At 45.3% G+C, this 19,895-nt stretch overlaps 15 non-coding genes across 15 annotated transcripts; all 15 read right to left on the bottom strand.

The window, feature by feature from the left end:
• Positions 1–1,000: 1,000 nt before the first annotated feature.
• On the bottom strand, positions 1,001–1,191 carry LOC141244603 (U2 spliceosomal RNA). Its single transcript, XR_012308517.1, has one exon. It is a non-coding gene; the product is annotated as a U2 spliceosomal RNA (small nuclear RNA).
• A 1,118-nt stretch (positions 1,192–2,309) lies between these two features.
• LOC141244602 (U2 spliceosomal RNA) lies at positions 2,310–2,500 on the bottom strand. Its single transcript, XR_012308516.1, has one exon. It is a non-coding gene; the product is annotated as a U2 spliceosomal RNA (small nuclear RNA).
• A 1,118-nt stretch (positions 2,501–3,618) lies between these two features.
• On the bottom strand, positions 3,619–3,809 carry LOC141244601 (U2 spliceosomal RNA). The gene has a single exon (XR_012308515.1). It is a non-coding gene; the product is annotated as a U2 spliceosomal RNA (small nuclear RNA).
• A 1,118-nt stretch (positions 3,810–4,927) lies between these two features.
• On the bottom strand, positions 4,928–5,118 carry LOC141244600 (U2 spliceosomal RNA). Its single transcript, XR_012308514.1, has one exon. It is a non-coding gene; the product is annotated as a U2 spliceosomal RNA (small nuclear RNA).
• A 1,118-nt stretch (positions 5,119–6,236) lies between these two features.
• On the bottom strand, positions 6,237–6,427 carry LOC141244599 (U2 spliceosomal RNA). The gene has a single exon (XR_012308513.1). It is a non-coding gene; the product is annotated as a U2 spliceosomal RNA (small nuclear RNA).
• Positions 6,428–7,545: 1,118 nt separating this feature from the next.
• LOC141244598 (U2 spliceosomal RNA) lies at positions 7,546–7,736 on the bottom strand. Its single transcript, XR_012308512.1, has one exon. It is a non-coding gene; the product is annotated as a U2 spliceosomal RNA (small nuclear RNA).
• A 1,118-nt stretch (positions 7,737–8,854) lies between these two features.
• Positions 8,855–9,045, bottom strand: LOC141244596 (U2 spliceosomal RNA). Its single transcript, XR_012308510.1, has one exon. It is a non-coding gene; the product is annotated as a U2 spliceosomal RNA (small nuclear RNA).
• Positions 9,046–10,163: 1,118 nt separating this feature from the next.
• Positions 10,164–10,354, bottom strand: LOC141244595 (U2 spliceosomal RNA). The gene has a single exon (XR_012308509.1). It is a non-coding gene; the product is annotated as a U2 spliceosomal RNA (small nuclear RNA).
• A 1,118-nt stretch (positions 10,355–11,472) lies between these two features.
• Positions 11,473–11,663, bottom strand: LOC141244594 (U2 spliceosomal RNA). The gene has a single exon (XR_012308508.1). It is a non-coding gene; the product is annotated as a U2 spliceosomal RNA (small nuclear RNA).
• Positions 11,664–12,781: 1,118 nt separating this feature from the next.
• On the bottom strand, positions 12,782–12,972 carry LOC141244593 (U2 spliceosomal RNA). The gene has a single exon (XR_012308507.1). It is a non-coding gene; the product is annotated as a U2 spliceosomal RNA (small nuclear RNA).
• A 1,118-nt stretch (positions 12,973–14,090) lies between these two features.
• Positions 14,091–14,281, bottom strand: LOC141244592 (U2 spliceosomal RNA). Its single transcript, XR_012308506.1, has one exon. It is a non-coding gene; the product is annotated as a U2 spliceosomal RNA (small nuclear RNA).
• Positions 14,282–15,399: 1,118 nt separating this feature from the next.
• LOC141244590 (U2 spliceosomal RNA) lies at positions 15,400–15,590 on the bottom strand. Its single transcript, XR_012308504.1, has one exon. It is a non-coding gene; the product is annotated as a U2 spliceosomal RNA (small nuclear RNA).
• Positions 15,591–16,708: 1,118 nt separating this feature from the next.
• Positions 16,709–16,899, bottom strand: LOC141244589 (U2 spliceosomal RNA). The gene has a single exon (XR_012308503.1). It is a non-coding gene; the product is annotated as a U2 spliceosomal RNA (small nuclear RNA).
• Positions 16,900–18,017: 1,118 nt separating this feature from the next.
• LOC141244588 (U2 spliceosomal RNA) lies at positions 18,018–18,208 on the bottom strand. Its single transcript, XR_012308502.1, has one exon. It is a non-coding gene; the product is annotated as a U2 spliceosomal RNA (small nuclear RNA).
• A 1,118-nt stretch (positions 18,209–19,326) lies between these two features.
• Positions 19,327–19,517, bottom strand: LOC141244587 (U2 spliceosomal RNA). Its single transcript, XR_012308501.1, has one exon. It is a non-coding gene; the product is annotated as a U2 spliceosomal RNA (small nuclear RNA).
• Between the last annotated feature and the right edge of the window lie 378 nt (positions 19,518–19,895).

The raw sequence follows: 19,895 nt of genomic DNA, 5'->3' as shown, positions 1-19,895 counted from the left end.
TGCACTTTTCGGCTTGCTGCTGCTGCAATCCACGCGTTTTAGATCTGCATAACTCCACCTCTTTAAACACAGCACCTTCACCCCCTGCTGTTCCCACCCGCCTCAACACCGTTGGAAGGGAGGAGAACCAATTAAGGCGGGGGGTGGGGTGGAACGAGCAGCTGTCTACCCTTAGCAGGAGGGCTCCTGATTACATACCTCTCCTGCTGCTGCTGCTGCTGCTGCTGGCTGTCCAGCAGCAGACTGAAGGTGGCTGCTGCTGTGCACAGGTATATAAAGGCTCAGAGCCTATTATGACACGCGCAGCCAGCGTTCCATTGCCACATTCCATCTACTGCAGGCAGGATACCTGGCTGGCTGAATGTCGCTGAGAAGCTCACAGAGACCGCCATAAGCAACAGTTTAACAGAATGCCACAGACTAATCAACCAAACTTTTTGGGTTGGGTTCTCTTTTATAGTCTGCAGGCATTAAATGAAAGAAGTCAGTGTTCCAGCAGAAGGAGACAACGTTTCAGAAAAGGCATTGTAGCAAACCAAAAAAGAAATTTTAAGCGCAGCAGTGTAACCAGCGCACATACCTGTTAGCTCGGGTGAGTTTAAAAGGCTGCTGTTGATAACAAGGGCATTTGCTAAATAGATGGTGTGTGTGCAACAATATACTGAAAGGTCAATTATATTGTGCAGCTTATCTCACCACCTGTAGTTATTTAGGTGAAAGCTCCAAAATGCTTGCCTAATATGTCTGTTTATCCAAAAGGAAGTAGAAAGGGAGAGCTAGAAAGATAGCATTGCATCACATTACATGGCAATGCAATGCACAGTTGCTGAAGTTGAACCAAAATGAGCTTGTAATCTGGCTTCTGCAACTTTGAACATGAAAAATCCAATGAGGAGAAGAAAAGCAGAGCCAAAGAGTCCATCCCAAAATCCGACAAACAAGCAAAATGAACAAAAAACATTGAATTCAATTCTTTCTGATTTTAGAAACTGCATTAAAGAAGGGGTGCACCGGTCCTGGAGATACTGCAATACCAGGTCAATGCGTGGAGTGGACAGAGCAAGCTCTTTTTCCATCTCCCTGTTCTAAAAATCCATTTAATATATGGTCCCCAGATAGGGGACGTATCAGATATTAAACTGATAAGAACAGATACTACACTTGATCTTAGCCAAAAGGCCGAGAAGCGATAACCAGAATTGGTTTCAAACTACGGAGCCACCCAAGGATCCTAAAAAGTCCATTTGTGGAGATGAGCTCCTGGACTCCCGTTAAGAAGACATGTTGTCAACCTCTAGATCCCTTACATGCCTGCACTTTTCGGCTTGCTGCTGCTGCAATCCACGCGTTTTAGATCTGCATAACTCCACCTCTTTAAACACAGCACCTTCACCCCCTGCTGTTCCCACCCGCCTCAACACCGTTGGAAGGGAGGAGAACCAATTAAGGCGGGGGGTGGGGTGGAACGAGCAGCTGTCTACCCTTAGCAGGAGGGCTCCTGATTACATACCTCTCCTGCTGCTGCTGCTGCTGCTGGCTGTCCAGCAGCAGACTGAAGGTGGCTGCTGCTGTGCACAGGTATATAAAGGCTCAGAGCCTATTATGACACGCGCAGCCAGCGTTCCATTGCCACATTCCATCTACTGCAGGCAGGATACCTGGCTGGCTGAATGTCGCTGAGAAGCTCACAGAGACCGCCATAAGCAACAGTTTAACAGAATGCCACAGACTAATCAACCAAACTTTTTGGGTTGGGTTCTCTTTTATAGTCTGCAGGCATTAAATGAAAGAAGTCAGTGTTCCAGCAGAAGGAGACAACGTTTCAGAAAAGGCATTGTAGCAAACCAAAAAAGAAATTTTAAGCGCAGCAGTGTAACCAGCGCACATACCTGTTAGCTCGGGTGAGTTTAAAAGGCTGCTGTTGATAACAAGGGCATTTGCTAAATAGATGGTGTGTGTGCAACAATATACTGAAAGGTCAATTATATTGTGCAGCTTATCTCACCACCTGTAGTTATTTAGGTGAAAGCTCCAAAATGCTTGCCTAATATGTCTGTTTATCCAAAAGGAAGTAGAAAGGGAGAGCTAGAAAGATAGCATTGCATCACATTACATGGCAATGCAATGCACAGTTGCTGAAGTTGAACCAAAATGAGCTTGTAATCTGGCTTCTGCAACTTTGAACATGAAAAATCCAATGAGGAGAAGAAAAGCAGAGCCAAAGAGTCCATCCCAAAATCCGACAAACAAGCAAAATGAACAAAAAACATTGAATTCAATTCTTTCTGATTTTAGAAACTGCATTAAAGAAGGGGTGCACCGGTCCTGGAGATACTGCAATACCAGGTCAATGCGTGGAGTGGACAGAGCAAGCTCTTTTTCCATCTCCCTGTTCTAAAAATCCATTTAATATATGGTCCCCAGATAGGGGACGTATCAGATATTAAACTGATAAGAACAGATACTACACTTGATCTTAGCCAAAAGGCCGAGAAGCGATAACCAGAATTGGTTTCAAACTACGGAGCCACCCAAGGATCCTAAAAAGTCCATTTGTGGAGATGAGCTCCTGGACTCCCGTTAAGAAGACATGTTGTCAACCTCTAGATCCCTTACATGCCTGCACTTTTCGGCTTGCTGCTGCTGCAATCCACGCGTTTTAGATCTGCATAACTCCACCTCTTTAAACACAGCACCTTCACCCCCTGCTGTTCCCACCCGCCTCAACACCGTTGGAAGGGAGGAGAACCAATTAAGGCGGGGGGTGGGGTGGAACGAGCAGCTGTCTACCCTTAGCAGGAGGGCTCCTGATTACATACCTCTCCTGCTGCTGCTGCTGCTGCTGGCTGTCCAGCAGCAGACTGAAGGTGGCTGCTGCTGTGCACAGGTATATAAAGGCTCAGAGCCTATTATGACACGCGCAGCCAGCGTTCCATTGCCACATTCCATCTACTGCAGGCAGGATACCTGGCTGGCTGAATGTCGCTGAGAAGCTCACAGAGACCGCCATAAGCAACAGTTTAACAGAATGCCACAGACTAATCAACCAAACTTTTTGGGTTGGGTTCTCTTTTATAGTCTGCAGGCATTAAATGAAAGAAGTCAGTGTTCCAGCAGAAGGAGACAACGTTTCAGAAAAGGCATTGTAGCAAACCAAAAAAGAAATTTTAAGCGCAGCAGTGTAACCAGCGCACATACCTGTTAGCTCGGGTGAGTTTAAAAGGCTGCTGTTGATAACAAGGGCATTTGCTAAATAGATGGTGTGTGTGCAACAATATACTGAAAGGTCAATTATATTGTGCAGCTTATCTCACCACCTGTAGTTATTTAGGTGAAAGCTCCAAAATGCTTGCCTAATATGTCTGTTTATCCAAAAGGAAGTAGAAAGGGAGAGCTAGAAAGATAGCATTGCATCACATTACATGGCAATGCAATGCACAGTTGCTGAAGTTGAACCAAAATGAGCTTGTAATCTGGCTTCTGCAACTTTGAACATGAAAAATCCAATGAGGAGAAGAAAAGCAGAGCCAAAGAGTCCATCCCAAAATCCGACAAACAAGCAAAATGAACAAAAAACATTGAATTCAATTCTTTCTGATTTTAGAAACTGCATTAAAGAAGGGGTGCACCGGTCCTGGAGATACTGCAATACCAGGTCAATGCGTGGAGTGGACAGAGCAAGCTCTTTTTCCATCTCCCTGTTCTAAAAATCCATTTAATATATGGTCCCCAGATAGGGGACGTATCAGATATTAAACTGATAAGAACAGATACTACACTTGATCTTAGCCAAAAGGCCGAGAAGCGATAACCAGAATTGGTTTCAAACTACGGAGCCACCCAAGGATCCTAAAAAGTCCATTTGTGGAGATGAGCTCCTGGACTCCCGTTAAGAAGACATGTTGTCAACCTCTAGATCCCTTACATGCCTGCACTTTTCGGCTTGCTGCTGCTGCAATCCACGCGTTTTAGATCTGCATAACTCCACCTCTTTAAACACAGCACCTTCACCCCCTGCTGTTCCCACCCGCCTCAACACCGTTGGAAGGGAGGAGAACCAATTAAGGCGGGGGGTGGGGTGGAACGAGCAGCTGTCTACCCTTAGCAGGAGGGCTCCTGATTACATACCTCTCCTGCTGCTGCTGCTGCTGCTGGCTGTCCAGCAGCAGACTGAAGGTGGCTGCTGCTGTGCACAGGTATATAAAGGCTCAGAGCCTATTATGACACGCGCAGCCAGCGTTCCATTGCCACATTCCATCTACTGCAGGCAGGATACCTGGCTGGCTGAATGTCGCTGAGAAGCTCACAGAGACCGCCATAAGCAACAGTTTAACAGAATGCCACAGACTAATCAACCAAACTTTTTGGGTTGGGTTCTCTTTTATAGTCTGCAGGCATTAAATGAAAGAAGTCAGTGTTCCAGCAGAAGGAGACAACGTTTCAGAAAAGGCATTGTAGCAAACCAAAAAAGAAATTTTAAGCGCAGCAGTGTAACCAGCGCACATACCTGTTAGCTCGGGTGAGTTTAAAAGGCTGCTGTTGATAACAAGGGCATTTGCTAAATAGATGGTGTGTGTGCAACAATATACTGAAAGGTCAATTATATTGTGCAGCTTATCTCACCACCTGTAGTTATTTAGGTGAAAGCTCCAAAATGCTTGCCTAATATGTCTGTTTATCCAAAAGGAAGTAGAAAGGGAGAGCTAGAAAGATAGCATTGCATCACATTACATGGCAATGCAATGCACAGTTGCTGAAGTTGAACCAAAATGAGCTTGTAATCTGGCTTCTGCAACTTTGAACATGAAAAATCCAATGAGGAGAAGAAAAGCAGAGCCAAAGAGTCCATCCCAAAATCCGACAAACAAGCAAAATGAACAAAAAACATTGAATTCAATTCTTTCTGATTTTAGAAACTGCATTAAAGAAGGGGTGCACCGGTCCTGGAGATACTGCAATACCAGGTCAATGCGTGGAGTGGACAGAGCAAGCTCTTTTTCCATCTCCCTGTTCTAAAAATCCATTTAATATATGGTCCCCAGATAGGGGACGTATCAGATATTAAACTGATAAGAACAGATACTACACTTGATCTTAGCCAAAAGGCCGAGAAGCGATAACCAGAATTGGTTTCAAACTACGGAGCCACCCAAGGATCCTAAAAAGTCCATTTGTGGAGATGAGCTCCTGGACTCCCGTTAAGAAGACATGTTGTCAACCTCTAGATCCCTTACATGCCTGCACTTTTCGGCTTGCTGCTGCTGCAATCCACGCGTTTTAGATCTGCATAACTCCACCTCTTTAAACACAGCACCTTCACCCCCTGCTGTTCCCACCCGCCTCAACACCGTTGGAAGGGAGGAGAACCAATTAAGGCGGGGGGTGGGGTGGAACGAGCAGCTGTCTACCCTTAGCAGGAGGGCTCCTGATTACATACCTCTCCTGCTGCTGCTGCTGCTGCTGGCTGTCCAGCAGCAGACTGAAGGTGGCTGCTGCTGTGCACAGGTATATAAAGGCTCAGAGCCTATTATGACACGCGCAGCCAGCGTTCCATTGCCACATTCCATCTACTGCAGGCAGGATACCTGGCTGGCTGAATGTCGCTGAGAAGCTCACAGAGACCGCCATAAGCAACAGTTTAACAGAATGCCACAGACTAATCAACCAAACTTTTTGGGTTGGGTTCTCTTTTATAGTCTGCAGGCATTAAATGAAAGAAGTCAGTGTTCCAGCAGAAGGAGACAACGTTTCAGAAAAGGCATTGTAGCAAACCAAAAAAGAAATTTTAAGCGCAGCAGTGTAACCAGCGCACATACCTGTTAGCTCGGGTGAGTTTAAAAGGCTGCTGTTGATAACAAGGGCATTTGCTAAATAGATGGTGTGTGTGCAACAATATACTGAAAGGTCAATTATATTGTGCAGCTTATCTCACCACCTGTAGTTATTTAGGTGAAAGCTCCAAAATGCTTGCCTAATATGTCTGTTTATCCAAAAGGAAGTAGAAAGGGAGAGCTAGAAAGATAGCATTGCATCACATTACATGGCAATGCAATGCACAGTTGCTGAAGTTGAACCAAAATGAGCTTGTAATCTGGCTTCTGCAACTTTGAACATGAAAAATCCAATGAGGAGAAGAAAAGCAGAGCCAAAGAGTCCATCCCAAAATCCGACAAACAAGCAAAATGAACAAAAAACATTGAATTCAATTCTTTCTGATTTTAGAAACTGCATTAAAGAAGGGGTGCACCGGTCCTGGAGATACTGCAATACCAGGTCAATGCGTGGAGTGGACAGAGCAAGCTCTTTTTCCATCTCCCTGTTCTAAAAATCCATTTAATATATGGTCCCCAGATAGGGGACGTATCAGATATTAAACTGATAAGAACAGATACTACACTTGATCTTAGCCAAAAGGCCGAGAAGCGATAACCAGAATTGGTTTCAAACTACGGAGCCACCCAAGGATCCTAAAAAGTCCATTTGTGGAGATGAGCTCCTGGACTCCCGTTAAGAAGACATGTTGTCAACCTCTAGATCCCTTACATGCCTGCACTTTTCGGCTTGCTGCTGCTGCAATCCACGCGTTTTAGATCTGCATAACTCCACCTCTTTAAACACAGCACCTTCACCCCCTGCTGTTCCCACCCGCCTCAACACCGTTGGAAGGGAGGAGAACCAATTAAGGCGGGGGGTGGGGTGGAACGAGCAGCTGTCTACCCTTAGCAGGAGGGCTCCTGATTACATACCTCTCCTGCTGCTGCTGCTGCTGCTGGCTGTCCAGCAGCAGACTGAAGGTGGCTGCTGCTGTGCACAGGTATATAAAGGCTCAGAGCCTATTATGACACGCGCAGCCAGCGTTCCATTGCCACATTCCATCTACTGCAGGCAGGATACCTGGCTGGCTGAATGTCGCTGAGAAGCTCACAGAGACCGCCATAAGCAACAGTTTAACAGAATGCCACAGACTAATCAACCAAACTTTTTGGGTTGGGTTCTCTTTTATAGTCTGCAGGCATTAAATGAAAGAAGTCAGTGTTCCAGCAGAAGGAGACAACGTTTCAGAAAAGGCATTGTAGCAAACCAAAAAAGAAATTTTAAGCGCAGCAGTGTAACCAGCGCACATACCTGTTAGCTCGGGTGAGTTTAAAAGGCTGCTGTTGATAACAAGGGCATTTGCTAAATAGATGGTGTGTGTGCAACAATATACTGAAAGGTCAATTATATTGTGCAGCTTATCTCACCACCTGTAGTTATTTAGGTGAAAGCTCCAAAATGCTTGCCTAATATGTCTGTTTATCCAAAAGGAAGTAGAAAGGGAGAGCTAGAAAGATAGCATTGCATCACATTACATGGCAATGCAATGCACAGTTGCTGAAGTTGAACCAAAATGAGCTTGTAATCTGGCTTCTGCAACTTTGAACATGAAAAATCCAATGAGGAGAAGAAAAGCAGAGCCAAAGAGTCCATCCCAAAATCCGACAAACAAGCAAAATGAACAAAAAACATTGAATTCAATTCTTTCTGATTTTAGAAACTGCATTAAAGAAGGGGTGCACCGGTCCTGGAGATACTGCAATACCAGGTCAATGCGTGGAGTGGACAGAGCAAGCTCTTTTTCCATCTCCCTGTTCTAAAAATCCATTTAATATATGGTCCCCAGATAGGGGACGTATCAGATATTAAACTGATAAGAACAGATACTACACTTGATCTTAGCCAAAAGGCCGAGAAGCGATAACCAGAATTGGTTTCAAACTACGGAGCCACCCAAGGATCCTAAAAAGTCCATTTGTGGAGATGAGCTCCTGGACTCCCGTTAAGAAGACATGTTGTCAACCTCTAGATCCCTTACATGCCTGCACTTTTCGGCTTGCTGCTGCTGCAATCCACGCGTTTTAGATCTGCATAACTCCACCTCTTTAAACACAGCACCTTCACCCCCTGCTGTTCCCACCCGCCTCAACACCGTTGGAAGGGAGGAGAACCAATTAAGGCGGGGGGTGGGGTGGAACGAGCAGCTGTCTACCCTTAGCAGGAGGGCTCCTGATTACATACCTCTCCTGCTGCTGCTGCTGCTGCTGGCTGTCCAGCAGCAGACTGAAGGTGGCTGCTGCTGTGCACAGGTATATAAAGGCTCAGAGCCTATTATGACACGCGCAGCCAGCGTTCCATTGCCACATTCCATCTACTGCAGGCAGGATACCTGGCTGGCTGAATGTCGCTGAGAAGCTCACAGAGACCGCCATAAGCAACAGTTTAACAGAATGCCACAGACTAATCAACCAAACTTTTTGGGTTGGGTTCTCTTTTATAGTCTGCAGGCATTAAATGAAAGAAGTCAGTGTTCCAGCAGAAGGAGACAACGTTTCAGAAAAGGCATTGTAGCAAACCAAAAAAGAAATTTTAAGCGCAGCAGTGTAACCAGCGCACATACCTGTTAGCTCGGGTGAGTTTAAAAGGCTGCTGTTGATAACAAGGGCATTTGCTAAATAGATGGTGTGTGTGCAACAATATACTGAAAGGTCAATTATATTGTGCAGCTTATCTCACCACCTGTAGTTATTTAGGTGAAAGCTCCAAAATGCTTGCCTAATATGTCTGTTTATCCAAAAGGAAGTAGAAAGGGAGAGCTAGAAAGATAGCATTGCATCACATTACATGGCAATGCAATGCACAGTTGCTGAAGTTGAACCAAAATGAGCTTGTAATCTGGCTTCTGCAACTTTGAACATGAAAAATCCAATGAGGAGAAGAAAAGCAGAGCCAAAGAGTCCATCCCAAAATCCGACAAACAAGCAAAATGAACAAAAAACATTGAATTCAATTCTTTCTGATTTTAGAAACTGCATTAAAGAAGGGGTGCACCGGTCCTGGAGATACTGCAATACCAGGTCAATGCGTGGAGTGGACAGAGCAAGCTCTTTTTCCATCTCCCTGTTCTAAAAATCCATTTAATATATGGTCCCCAGATAGGGGACGTATCAGATATTAAACTGATAAGAACAGATACTACACTTGATCTTAGCCAAAAGGCCGAGAAGCGATAACCAGAATTGGTTTCAAACTACGGAGCCACCCAAGGATCCTAAAAAGTCCATTTGTGGAGATGAGCTCCTGGACTCCCGTTAAGAAGACATGTTGTCAACCTCTAGATCCCTTACATGCCTGCACTTTTCGGCTTGCTGCTGCTGCAATCCACGCGTTTTAGATCTGCATAACTCCACCTCTTTAAACACAGCACCTTCACCCCCTGCTGTTCCCACCCGCCTCAACACCGTTGGAAGGGAGGAGAACCAATTAAGGCGGGGGGTGGGGTGGAACGAGCAGCTGTCTACCCTTAGCAGGAGGGCTCCTGATTACATACCTCTCCTGCTGCTGCTGCTGCTGCTGGCTGTCCAGCAGCAGACTGAAGGTGGCTGCTGCTGTGCACAGGTATATAAAGGCTCAGAGCCTATTATGACACGCGCAGCCAGCGTTCCATTGCCACATTCCATCTACTGCAGGCAGGATACCTGGCTGGCTGAATGTCGCTGAGAAGCTCACAGAGACCGCCATAAGCAACAGTTTAACAGAATGCCACAGACTAATCAACCAAACTTTTTGGGTTGGGTTCTCTTTTATAGTCTGCAGGCATTAAATGAAAGAAGTCAGTGTTCCAGCAGAAGGAGACAACGTTTCAGAAAAGGCATTGTAGCAAACCAAAAAAGAAATTTTAAGCGCAGCAGTGTAACCAGCGCACATACCTGTTAGCTCGGGTGAGTTTAAAAGGCTGCTGTTGATAACAAGGGCATTTGCTAAATAGATGGTGTGTGTGCAACAATATACTGAAAGGTCAATTATATTGTGCAGCTTATCTCACCACCTGTAGTTATTTAGGTGAAAGCTCCAAAATGCTTGCCTAATATGTCTGTTTATCCAAAAGGAAGTAGAAAGGGAGAGCTAGAAAGATAGCATTGCATCACATTACATGGCAATGCAATGCACAGTTGCTGAAGTTGAACCAAAATGAGCTTGTAATCTGGCTTCTGCAACTTTGAACATGAAAAATCCAATGAGGAGAAGAAAAGCAGAGCCAAAGAGTCCATCCCAAAATCCGACAAACAAGCAAAATGAACAAAAAACATTGAATTCAATTCTTTCTGATTTTAGAAACTGCATTAAAGAAGGGGTGCACCGGTCCTGGAGATACTGCAATACCAGGTCAATGCGTGGAGTGGACAGAGCAAGCTCTTTTTCCATCTCCCTGTTCTAAAAATCCATTTAATATATGGTCCCCAGATAGGGGACGTATCAGATATTAAACTGATAAGAACAGATACTACACTTGATCTTAGCCAAAAGGCCGAGAAGCGATAACCAGAATTGGTTTCAAACTACGGAGCCACCCAAGGATCCTAAAAAGTCCATTTGTGGAGATGAGCTCCTGGACTCCCGTTAAGAAGACATGTTGTCAACCTCTAGATCCCTTACATGCCTGCACTTTTCGGCTTGCTGCTGCTGCAATCCACGCGTTTTAGATCTGCATAACTCCACCTCTTTAAACACAGCACCTTCACCCCCTGCTGTTCCCACCCGCCTCAACACCGTTGGAAGGGAGGAGAACCAATTAAGGCGGGGGGTGGGGTGGAACGAGCAGCTGTCTACCCTTAGCAGGAGGGCTCCTGATTACATACCTCTCCTGCTGCTGCTGCTGCTGCTGGCTGTCCAGCAGCAGACTGAAGGTGGCTGCTGCTGTGCACAGGTATATAAAGGCTCAGAGCCTATTATGACACGCGCAGCCAGCGTTCCATTGCCACATTCCATCTACTGCAGGCAGGATACCTGGCTGGCTGAATGTCGCTGAGAAGCTCACAGAGACCGCCATAAGCAACAGTTTAACAGAATGCCACAGACTAATCAACCAAACTTTTTGGGTTGGGTTCTCTTTTATAGTCTGCAGGCATTAAATGAAAGAAGTCAGTGTTCCAGCAGAAGGAGACAACGTTTCAGAAAAGGCATTGTAGCAAACCAAAAAAGAAATTTTAAGCGCAGCAGTGTAACCAGCGCACATACCTGTTAGCTCGGGTGAGTTTAAAAGGCTGCTGTTGATAACAAGGGCATTTGCTAAATAGATGGTGTGTGTGCAACAATATACTGAAAGGTCAATTATATTGTGCAGCTTATCTCACCACCTGTAGTTATTTAGGTGAAAGCTCCAAAATGCTTGCCTAATATGTCTGTTTATCCAAAAGGAAGTAGAAAGGGAGAGCTAGAAAGATAGCATTGCATCACATTACATGGCAATGCAATGCACAGTTGCTGAAGTTGAACCAAAATGAGCTTGTAATCTGGCTTCTGCAACTTTGAACATGAAAAATCCAATGAGGAGAAGAAAAGCAGAGCCAAAGAGTCCATCCCAAAATCCGACAAACAAGCAAAATGAACAAAAAACATTGAATTCAATTCTTTCTGATTTTAGAAACTGCATTAAAGAAGGGGTGCACCGGTCCTGGAGATACTGCAATACCAGGTCAATGCGTGGAGTGGACAGAGCAAGCTCTTTTTCCATCTCCCTGTTCTAAAAATCCATTTAATATATGGTCCCCAGATAGGGGACGTATCAGATATTAAACTGATAAGAACAGATACTACACTTGATCTTAGCCAAAAGGCCGAGAAGCGATAACCAGAATTGGTTTCAAACTACGGAGCCACCCAAGGATCCTAAAAAGTCCATTTGTGGAGATGAGCTCCTGGACTCCCGTTAAGAAGACATGTTGTCAACCTCTAGATCCCTTACATGCCTGCACTTTTCGGCTTGCTGCTGCTGCAATCCACGCGTTTTAGATCTGCATAACTCCACCTCTTTAAACACAGCACCTTCACCCCCTGCTGTTCCCACCCGCCTCAACACCGTTGGAAGGGAGGAGAACCAATTAAGGCGGGGGGTGGGGTGGAACGAGCAGCTGTCTACCCTTAGCAGGAGGGCTCCTGATTACATACCTCTCCTGCTGCTGCTGCTGCTGCTGGCTGTCCAGCAGCAGACTGAAGGTGGCTGCTGCTGTGCACAGGTATATAAAGGCTCAGAGCCTATTATGACACGCGCAGCCAGCGTTCCATTGCCACATTCCATCTACTGCAGGCAGGATACCTGGCTGGCTGAATGTCGCTGAGAAGCTCACAGAGACCGCCATAAGCAACAGTTTAACAGAATGCCACAGACTAATCAACCAAACTTTTTGGGTTGGGTTCTCTTTTATAGTCTGCAGGCATTAAATGAAAGAAGTCAGTGTTCCAGCAGAAGGAGACAACGTTTCAGAAAAGGCATTGTAGCAAACCAAAAAAGAAATTTTAAGCGCAGCAGTGTAACCAGCGCACATACCTGTTAGCTCGGGTGAGTTTAAAAGGCTGCTGTTGATAACAAGGGCATTTGCTAAATAGATGGTGTGTGTGCAACAATATACTGAAAGGTCAATTATATTGTGCAGCTTATCTCACCACCTGTAGTTATTTAGGTGAAAGCTCCAAAATGCTTGCCTAATATGTCTGTTTATCCAAAAGGAAGTAGAAAGGGAGAGCTAGAAAGATAGCATTGCATCACATTACATGGCAATGCAATGCACAGTTGCTGAAGTTGAACCAAAATGAGCTTGTAATCTGGCTTCTGCAACTTTGAACATGAAAAATCCAATGAGGAGAAGAAAAGCAGAGCCAAAGAGTCCATCCCAAAATCCGACAAACAAGCAAAATGAACAAAAAACATTGAATTCAATTCTTTCTGATTTTAGAAACTGCATTAAAGAAGGGGTGCACCGGTCCTGGAGATACTGCAATACCAGGTCAATGCGTGGAGTGGACAGAGCAAGCTCTTTTTCCATCTCCCTGTTCTAAAAATCCATTTAATATATGGTCCCCAGATAGGGGACGTATCAGATATTAAACTGATAAGAACAGATACTACACTTGATCTTAGCCAAAAGGCCGAGAAGCGATAACCAGAATTGGTTTCAAACTACGGAGCCACCCAAGGATCCTAAAAAGTCCATTTGTGGAGATGAGCTCCTGGACTCCCGTTAAGAAGACATGTTGTCAACCTCTAGATCCCTTACATGCCTGCACTTTTCGGCTTGCTGCTGCTGCAATCCACGCGTTTTAGATCTGCATAACTCCACCTCTTTAAACACAGCACCTTCACCCCCTGCTGTTCCCACCCGCCTCAACACCGTTGGAAGGGAGGAGAACCAATTAAGGCGGGGGGTGGGGTGGAACGAGCAGCTGTCTACCCTTAGCAGGAGGGCTCCTGATTACATACCTCTCCTGCTGCTGCTGCTGCTGCTGGCTGTCCAGCAGCAGACTGAAGGTGGCTGCTGCTGTGCACAGGTATATAAAGGCTCAGAGCCTATTATGACACGCGCAGCCAGCGTTCCATTGCCACATTCCATCTACTGCAGGCAGGATACCTGGCTGGCTGAATGTCGCTGAGAAGCTCACAGAGACCGCCATAAGCAACAGTTTAACAGAATGCCACAGACTAATCAACCAAACTTTTTGGGTTGGGTTCTCTTTTATAGTCTGCAGGCATTAAATGAAAGAAGTCAGTGTTCCAGCAGAAGGAGACAACGTTTCAGAAAAGGCATTGTAGCAAACCAAAAAAGAAATTTTAAGCGCAGCAGTGTAACCAGCGCACATACCTGTTAGCTCGGGTGAGTTTAAAAGGCTGCTGTTGATAACAAGGGCATTTGCTAAATAGATGGTGTGTGTGCAACAATATACTGAAAGGTCAATTATATTGTGCAGCTTATCTCACCACCTGTAGTTATTTAGGTGAAAGCTCCAAAATGCTTGCCTAATATGTCTGTTTATCCAAAAGGAAGTAGAAAGGGAGAGCTAGAAAGATAGCATTGCATCACATTACATGGCAATGCAATGCACAGTTGCTGAAGTTGAACCAAAATGAGCTTGTAATCTGGCTTCTGCAACTTTGAACATGAAAAATCCAATGAGGAGAAGAAAAGCAGAGCCAAAGAGTCCATCCCAAAATCCGACAAACAAGCAAAATGAACAAAAAACATTGAATTCAATTCTTTCTGATTTTAGAAACTGCATTAAAGAAGGGGTGCACCGGTCCTGGAGATACTGCAATACCAGGTCAATGCGTGGAGTGGACAGAGCAAGCTCTTTTTCCATCTCCCTGTTCTAAAAATCCATTTAATATATGGTCCCCAGATAGGGGACGTATCAGATATTAAACTGATAAGAACAGATACTACACTTGATCTTAGCCAAAAGGCCGAGAAGCGATAACCAGAATTGGTTTCAAACTACGGAGCCACCCAAGGATCCTAAAAAGTCCATTTGTGGAGATGAGCTCCTGGACTCCCGTTAAGAAGACATGTTGTCAACCTCTAGATCCCTTACATGCCTGCACTTTTCGGCTTGCTGCTGCTGCAATCCACGCGTTTTAGATCTGCATAACTCCACCTCTTTAAACACAGCACCTTCACCCCCTGCTGTTCCCACCCGCCTCAACACCGTTGGAAGGGAGGAGAACCAATTAAGGCGGGGGGTGGGGTGGAACGAGCAGCTGTCTACCCTTAGCAGGAGGGCTCCTGATTACATACCTCTCCTGCTGCTGCTGCTGCTGCTGGCTGTCCAGCAGCAGACTGAAGGTGGCTGCTGCTGTGCACAGGTATATAAAGGCTCAGAGCCTATTATGACACGCGCAGCCAGCGTTCCATTGCCACATTCCATCTACTGCAGGCAGGATACCTGGCTGGCTGAATGTCGCTGAGAAGCTCACAGAGACCGCCATAAGCAACAGTTTAACAGAATGCCACAGACTAATCAACCAAACTTTTTGGGTTGGGTTCTCTTTTATAGTCTGCAGGCATTAAATGAAAGAAGTCAGTGTTCCAGCAGAAGGAGACAACGTTTCAGAAAAGGCATTGTAGCAAACCAAAAAAGAAATTTTAAGCGCAGCAGTGTAACCAGCGCACATACCTGTTAGCTCGGGTGAGTTTAAAAGGCTGCTGTTGATAACAAGGGCATTTGCTAAATAGATGGTGTGTGTGCAACAATATACTGAAAGGTCAATTATATTGTGCAGCTTATCTCACCACCTGTAGTTATTTAGGTGAAAGCTCCAAAATGCTTGCCTAATATGTCTGTTTATCCAAAAGGAAGTAGAAAGGGAGAGCTAGAAAGATAGCATTGCATCACATTACATGGCAATGCAATGCACAGTTGCTGAAGTTGAACCAAAATGAGCTTGTAATCTGGCTTCTGCAACTTTGAACATGAAAAATCCAATGAGGAGAAGAAAAGCAGAGCCAAAGAGTCCATCCCAAAATCCGACAAACAAGCAAAATGAACAAAAAACATTGAATTCAATTCTTTCTGATTTTAGAAACTGCATTAAAGAAGGGGTGCACCGGTCCTGGAGATACTGCAATACCAGGTCAATGCGTGGAGTGGACAGAGCAAGCTCTTTTTCCATCTCCCTGTTCTAAAAATCCATTTAATATATGGTCCCCAGATAGGGGACGTATCAGATATTAAACTGATAAGAACAGATACTACACTTGATCTTAGCCAAAAGGCCGAGAAGCGATAACCAGAATTGGTTTCAAACTACGGAGCCACCCAAGGATCCTAAAAAGTCCATTTGTGGAGATGAGCTCCTGGACTCCCGTTAAGAAGACATGTTGTCAACCTCTAGATCCCTTACATGCCTGCACTTTTCGGCTTGCTGCTGCTGCAATCCACGCGTTTTAGATCTGCATAACTCCACCTCTTTAAACACAGCACCTTCACCCCCTGCTGTTCCCACCCGCCTCAACACCGTTGGAAGGGAGGAGAACCAATTAAGGCGGGGGGTGGGGTGGAACGAGCAGCTGTCTACCCTTAGCAGGAGGGCTCCTGATTACATACCTCTCCTGCTGCTGCTGCTGCTGCTGGCTGTCCAGCAGCAGACTGAAGGTGGCTGCTGCTGTGCACAGGTATATAAAGGCTCAGAGCCTATTATGACACGCGCAGCCAGCGTTCCATTGCCACATTCCATCTACTGCAGGCAGGATACCTGGCTGGCTGAATGTCGCTGAGAAGCTCACAGAGACCGCCATAAGCAACAGTTTAACAGAATGCCACAGACTAATCAACCAAACTTTTTGGGTTGGGTTCTCTTTTATAGTCTGCAGGCATTAAATGAAAGAAGTCAGTGTTCCAGCAGAAGGAGACAACGTTTCAGAAAAGGCATTGTAGCAAACCAAAAAAGAAATTTTAAGCGCAGCAGTGTAACCAGCGCACATACCTGTTAGCTCGGGTGAGTTTAAAAGGCTGCTGTTGATAACAAGGGCATTTGCTAAATAGATGGTGTGTGTGCAACAATATACTGAAAGGTCAATTATATTGTGCAGCTTATCTCACCACCTGTAGTTATTTAGGTGAAAGCTCCAAAATGCTTGCCTAATATGTCTGTTTATCCAAAAGGAAGTAGAAAGGGAGAGCTAGAAAGATAGCATTGCATCACATTACATGGCAATGCAATGCACAGTTGCTGAAGTTGAACCAAAATGAGCTTGTAATCTGGCTTCTGCAACTTTGAACATGAAAAATCCAATGAGGAGAAGAAAAGCAGAGCCAAAGAGTCCATCCCAAAATCCGACAAACAAGCAAAATGAACAAAAAACATTGAATTCAATTCTTTCTGATTTTAGAAACTGCATTAAAGAAGGGGTGCACCGGTCCTGGAGATACTGCAATACCAGGTCAATGCGTGGAGTGGACAGAGCAAGCTCTTTTTCCATCTCCCTGTTCTAAAAATCCATTTAATATATGGTCCCCAGATAGGGGACGTATCAGATATTAAACTGATAAGAACAGATACTACACTTGATCTTAGCCAAAAGGCCGAGAAGCGATAACCAGAATTGGTTTCAAACTACGGAGCCACCCAAGGATCCTAAAAAGTCCATTTGTGGAGATGAGCTCCTGGACTCCCGTTAAGAAGACATGTTGTCAACCTCTAGATCCCTTACATGCCTGCACTTTTCGGCTTGCTGCTGCTGCAATCCACGCGTTTTAGATCTGCATAACTCCACCTCTTTAAACACAGCACCTTCACCCCCTGCTGTTCCCACCCGCCTCAACACCGTTGGAAGGGAGGAGAACCAATTAAGGCGGGGGGTGGGGTGGAACGAGCAGCTGTCTACCCTTAGCAGGAGGGCTCCTGATTACATACCTCTCCTGCTGCTGCTGCTGCTGCTGGCTGTCCAGCAGCAGACTGAAGGTGGCTGCTGCTGTGCACAGGTATATAAAGGCTCAGAGCCTATTATGACACGCGCAGCCAGCGTTCCATTGCCACATTCCATCTACTGCAGGCAGGATACCTGGCTGGCTGAATGTCGCTGAGAAGCTCACAGAGACCGCCATAAGCAACAGTTTAACAGAATGCCACAGACTAATCAACCAAACTTTTTGGGTTGGGTTCTCTTTTATAGTCTGCAGGCATTAAATGAAAGAAGTCAGTGTTCCAGCAGAAGGAGACAACGTTTCAGAAAAGGCATTGTAGCAAACCAAAAAAGAAATTTTAAGCGCAGCAGTGTAACCAGCGCACATACCTGTTAGCTCGGGTGAGTTTAAAAGGCTGCTGTTGATAACAAGGGCATTTGCTAAATAGATGGTGTGTGTGCAACAATATACTGAAAGGTCAATTATATTGTGCAGCTTATCTCACCACCTGTAGTTATTTAGGTGAAAGCTCCAAAATGCTTGCCTAATATGTCTGTTTATCCAAAAGGAAGTAGAAAGGGAGAGCTAGAAAGATAGCATTGCATCACATTACATGGCAATGCAATGCACAGTTGCTGAAGTTGAACCAAAATGAGCTTGTAATCTGGCTTCTGCAACTTTGAACATGAAAAATCCAATGAGGAGAAGAAAAGCAGAGCCAAAGAGTCCATCCCAAAATCCGACAAACAAGCAAAATGAACAAAAAACATTGAATTCAATTCTTTCTGATTTTAGAAACTGCATTAAAGAAGGGGTGCACCGGTCCTGGAGATACTGCAATACCAGGTCAATGCGTGGAGTGGACAGAGCAAGCTCTTTTTCCATCTCCCTGTTCTAAAAATCCATTTAATATATGGTCCCCAGATAGGGGACGTATCAGATATTAAACTGATAAGAACAGATACTACACTTGATCTTAGCCAAAAGGCCGAGAAGCGATAACCAGAATTGGTTTCAAACTACGGAGCCACCCAAGGATCCTAAAAAGTCCATTTGTGGAGATGAGCTCCTGGACTCCCGTTAAGAAGACATGTTGTCAACCTCTAGATCCCTTACATGCCTGCACTTTTCGGCTTGCTGCTGCTGCAATCCACGCGTTTTAGATCTGCATAACTCCACCTCTTTAAACACAGCACCTTCACCCCCTGCTGTTCCCACCCGCCTCAACACCGTTGGAAGGGAGGAGAACCAATTAAGGCGGGGGGTGGGGTGGAACGAGCAGCTGTCTACCCTTAGCAGGAGGGCTCCTGATTACATACCTCTCCTGCTGCTGCTGCTGCTGCTGGCTGTCCAGCAGCAGACTGAAGGTGGCTGCTGCTGTGCACAGGTATATAAAGGCTCAGAGCCTATTATGACACGCGCAGCCAGCGTTCCATTGCCACATTCCATCTACTGCAGGCAGGATACCTGGCTGGCTGAATGTCGCTGAGAAGCTCACAGAGACCGCCATAAGCAACAGTTTAACAGAATGCCACAGACTAATCAACCAAACTTTTTGGGTTGGGTTCTCTTTTATAGTCTGCAGGCATTAAATGAAAGAAGTCAGTGTTCCAGCAGAAGGAGACAACGTTTCAGAAAAGGCATTGTAGCAAACCAAAAAAGAAATTTTAAGCGCAGCAGTGTAACCAGCGCACATACCTGTTAGCTCGGGTGAGTTTAAAAGGCTGCTGTTGATAACAAGGGCATTTGCTAAATAGATGGTGTGTGTGCAACAATATACTGAAAGGTCAATTATATTGTGCAGCTTATCTCACCACCTGTAGTTATTTAGGTGAAAGCTCCAAAATGCTTGCCTAATATGTCTGTTTATCCAAAAGGAAGTAGAAAGGGAGAGCTAGAAAGATAGCATTGCATCACATTACATGGCAATGCAATGCACAGTTGCTGAAGTTGAACCAAAATGAGCTTGTAATCTGGCTTCTGCAACTTTGAACATGAAAAATCCAATGAGGAGAAGAAAAGCAGAGCCAAAGAGTCCATCCCAAAATCCGACAAACAAGCAAAATGAACAAAAAACATTGAATTCAATTCTTTCTGATTTTAGAAACTGCATTAAAGAAGGGGTGCACCGGTCCTGGAGATACTGCAATACCAGGTCAATGCGTGGAGTGGACAGAGCAAGCTCTTTTTCCATCTCCCTGTTCTAAAAATCCATTTAATATATGGTCCCCAGATAGGGGACGTATCAGATATTAAACTGATAAGAACAGATACTACACTTGATCTTAGCCAAAAGGCCGAGAAGCGATAACCAGAATTGGTTTCAAACTACGGAGCCACCCAAGGATCCTAAAAAGTCCATTTGTGGAGATGAGCTCCTGGACTCCCGTTAAGAAGACATGTTGTCAACCTCTAGATCCCTTACATGCCTGCACTTTTCGGCTTGCTGCTGCTGCAATCCACGCGTTTTAGATCTGCATAACTCCACCTCTTTAAACACAGCACCTTCACCCCCTGCTGTTCCCACCCGCCTCAACACCGTTGGAAGGGAGGAGAACCAATTAAGGCGGGGGGTGGGGTGGAACGAGCAGCTGTCTACCCTTAGCAGGAGGGCTCCTGATTACATACCTCTCCTGCTGCTGCTGCTGCTGCTGGCTGTCCAGCAGCAGACTGAAGGTGGCTGCTGC

This window comes from Phyllobates terribilis, unplaced genomic scaffold (genome assembly GCF_046119375.1).
Source record: "Phyllobates terribilis strain yellow unplaced genomic scaffold, ASM4611937v1 Scaffold_1598__1_contigs__length_248474, whole genome shotgun sequence".
Taxonomy (NCBI): domain Eukaryota; kingdom Metazoa; phylum Chordata; class Amphibia; order Anura; family Dendrobatidae; genus Phyllobates; species Phyllobates terribilis.
The sequence above is the reverse complement of the archived record's forward strand: the minus strand, read 5'-3'. Positions and strand labels throughout refer to the sequence as shown.